The following is a 4,064-nucleotide window of genomic DNA, read 5'->3' as shown; positions in this document are numbered from 1 at the left end:
GGTGGGTTTCCAAGGCCTCCCAGTGGGAGCCCGGGCATAGCCCTTCAAGCAGTGGGGAGCCATGGAAGGGCGCAGAGCCCCGCAAGGACACCCTGGGGTTTGTTTCCAGAAGAGCCAACCTTCCTGTCCATCACTGGCAGAGGCGTCTTTAGGTAAATGCCAAACGGAGGACAAATTGGCTGGGTATTTCAAAATTACAAACCTGCGAACCCTCAGACTCAGCAAGTCCCTTCCTAGAAATCCAGTCTTTCCACTGGAAATGACGATGACACACATGACTAAATGAGGTTGACGGAACAGTCAAGGTTGGAAATTACGATCCCCGAGGGTCTGAGTCCACAGCGCATGCGCAGCGGGGTAGGGCACGGCCTTACGGTGAGTGGGAATTCTCTTTCAATAAAAGACACAGTGAGGAGGGGCATCTATGCAGCGCATGGAATGGCCTGGAACGAGAAAAGCAAGGTGCAGATCAGGGTGTACAGAAAGCCGCCTTGGGTGTCAAATGTTAAGGAAAAATGTATGTGTATAACATCTTTACTTGATTTTCTAGATACTCTCTTAAAAAAATTTCAAGAAACCGGCGGGGTTGGGGTAGAGGGCAGGAAGGACGCGTTTCTTTTTATTTTTAACTAACAGATTTTATTTATTTATTTATTTATTTTGGTGGGTGGGGGGAGGGGCGGAGGGAGAGGGTGAAAGAGAATCTCACGGGGGCTCCCCGCCCTGCGCAGAGCCCCCCCACGGGACTCGACCTCACAACCCTGAGATCATGACCTCAGCCTTTTAACCGATTGAGCCATCCAGGCCATCCAGTCCTCCCCCCACCCCCCCGTAGATTTTATTTCTTTAAAAGAGTTTTCAGTTCACAGGAAACAGCAACTAGCGCAGAGTTCCCGTGTGTTCCCCGCGCCGCGCCCAGTTTCCTCCATTAGTAACATCTCGCTTTAGTGAGCGACATTTGTTGCAACGGAGAGGTCATTATGCACTGAAGTCCAGTAGTCCCCATTAGGGTACACCCTGCGTGTCCTACAGTCTATGGGTCTGGATAGACAGAATGACACGTATGCACCATAACAGGATCATACATATCAGAATGGTTCCACCTAACATAACAGAATGCTTCCACGTAACAGAATGGTTCCACCGCCCTGAAAATCCTCTGTGCTCCCCCGCTCACCCCACCCTCCCTCCCGGCCCTGGCAACCACTGATCTTCTTAGCATCTCCCTAATTTTGCCTTTTCCAGAATGTCACATGTTTGGGATCATACCATACGTGGTCTTTTCAGTCTGGCTTCTTCCACTTAATCACAGGCAGCCTCCCTGTCTTTTCATGGTTTGAAACCGCATTTGTTTCTTGCTAAATAATATTGCCGGGCGGTTATCAGGGAAAAAAAGAAATCCAGGGACAGGCACTTTTGCCTGACGTTCATCATTACATCAGCCGCAGTCTGGGCTCAGATTCTCGATCTCTTTGGTAGTGGGGACACTGAGACTGAGCGAGCTGCCCCAAGTTCCCAGAGCCCTCAGGCTGTCCTCCTTCCCCTGGACTGGTCCCTAAAGGACTTTTTCTCTGCCTGAGTTTCCTGTGCCATCTCTTTCACCATCAAAGCCCAAGTGTGGGTCCCGTGTGTAGGACAAACTCTGCAGGAACTTTCTCTCTGGCTGCCCAGGGCTCTGGGGGACATCTTGCCTCTGTGACATGGGACTTCCGAGACGCATTCACCAGGTAACTCAGCTGGGGTTCTGCAAGGTCCCAGCGACCCAGCTGACAAGTGGGAGACAATGGGTTTCCCTCTTCTAGAGGGACCTGATTGTCTCAGCCCAGACTATTCCTTTATCTTCAGAAAGCAGCTGTGCCAAGAAAAGGAGGTTAGATGCTCGGATGCTTGAGTTCGAATCCTGCACTCCCACTTTGGGTGCCAGGCTTAAACGATTTTTGTTTTATGCTTATGAGAACAACTAAACTAAAAATACCGACAATACCAAATGCTGACAAAGATGCAGAGAAACTGGACGTCTCAGATGTTGCGGGTGGTGATGCAAAATGGTGCAACCCTTCTGGAAAAGTTTGGTGGTTCTTCAAACACTAAACAGGCAGTCATCACATGACCCAACGATCCCACGGCCACATATTTGAAAATGAAAACTGGGTTGAGCCTCTGCCTTCAGCTCAGGTCATGATCTCGGGGTCCTGGCTCAGTCAGTTGAGCATCCAGCTCTTGGTTTCAGCTCAGGTCATGATCTCAGGGTCATAGGATCAAGCCCTGCATAGGGCTTTGAGCTCAGCACAGAGTCTGCTGGAGAGTCTTTCTTCTCATCTCCCCGCTCTGCCCCTCTGCCTACTCTTTCTCTCTCAAATAAATAAAATCTTTAAAAAATATATTTAAAAAGTAAAAAATAAAAATGAAGGGGCGCCTGGGTGGCTCAGTGGATTAAAGCCTCTGCCTTCGGCTCAGGTCATGATCCCAGGGGTCCTGGGATGGAGCCCCGCATCCAGCTCTTTGCTCAGCAGGGAGCCTGCCCCCCCCCCACTGCCTGCCTCTCTGCCTACTTGTGATCTCTGTCAAATAAAAAAAAAAATCTTTAAAAAAAATAAAAATGAAGATTTTGGGGGTGCCTGGCTGGCTCAGTTAGTACAGCACACAAGTCTTGATCTTGGGGTTGTGGGTTCAAGCCCCGTGTTGGCTGTAGATGACTGAAAAATAAAATCTTGGGGTGCCTGGGTGGCTCAGTGGGTTGAGCCTCTGCCTTCAGCTCAGGTCATGATCTCGGGGTCCTGGGATTGAGTCCTGCATCGGGCTCTCTGCTTGGCAGGGAGCCTGCTTCCTCTCTCTCTCTCTCTCTCTCTGCCTGCCTCTCTGCCTACTTGTGATCTCTCTTTGTCAAATAAATAAAATATTTTTAAAAAATCTTTAAAAATAATAAAACCCAAGAGAAAATTTATGTTCACATAAAAACCTGTCCATGATTATTTATAGAAGCTTTATTCATGATCACCAATAGCTGGCAACAATCCAATTGTCCCTCAACGGGCGAATGTGGAACAAATGGGCGTCCATGGGTACAATGGAATATTCTTCAGTAACAAAAAGGAACGAACTATTGATACAGGCCACAAAGCTTTGGGCTTAAATGCTTTATGCTGCAGTGAAAGAGGCCAGACTCAAAAGACTATATATTGTATGATTCCATTTATAGAACGTTCTCAGAAAGACAGAACTCTAGTGTGGGAGCGCAGATCGGTGTTGGGCTGGGGCTGGGGGGAGGGGCTGACACAAAGGGGCAGCGTGAGGGAGTTTAGGGATAGTGTGGAGTTTCGGAGCCAGCAGGACAGCAGATGATGATGACCCAGTAATCAGGAACATCATGGGGACTCCCGGGCACCAGGGGAGCCCTGAGGGCATGTCCGACCCAGCTGGAGGGCATCTCCGACCCAGCTGGAGGGCATCTCAGAGGAGCAGGCATCGAAACTGAGACCTAAAAGCTGTCTTTTAGGTAGCAGGCAGGTGAGCAGCCGGGCAGACAGTGGGAACAGCATGAGCAGAGCAGAGGCTCCGAGGAGGGACATTCAGGAAACTGGAGCGTTTATCTGACTGGAGTCCACAGGGTGTTTTTTGTTTGTCTTTTGGTTTTGATTCATCTGCTCTTGAGTTGAAAACTGGAGACTCCGCGGTGGGTGGCAGGGATCCCACCCAGACAGCTCCAGGCCGGGTCCAGCCCCGTGCTGTGAACTCCGCCCAGGTCTGCCATGCCCATTTTCCAGACGAGGAAACCCACGCTTAGAGAAGAGGTCCTTTATCACCTGATGTGACCTTGAGGATCCTTGAGGACAACTTTTGCACAGGATTAGTCACTCAGATTCTGGAATCAGACAGGCCTGGGTTTGCTGGGCATGTAAAAAGGGTGAGAAAATCCAGGAAGCCGGCCTGTGGAGGTGACCCTGGAGGCTACAGGATGAAAAGGAACATGGTAGATGTGGACCTCATAGTTGAGATCCTGGCAAACACGACTCCAGCATCCAGATGCCTTTGTTGGAGACTCCTCTCTGGAGGGTGCACAGAAC

This window comes from Mustela nivalis (assembly GCF_964662115.1).
Source record: "Mustela nivalis genome assembly, chromosome: 1".
NCBI lineage: Eukaryota > Metazoa > Chordata > Mammalia > Carnivora > Mustelidae > Mustela > Mustela nivalis.
The sequence above is the reverse complement of the archived record's forward strand: the minus strand, read 5'-3'. Positions refer to the sequence as shown.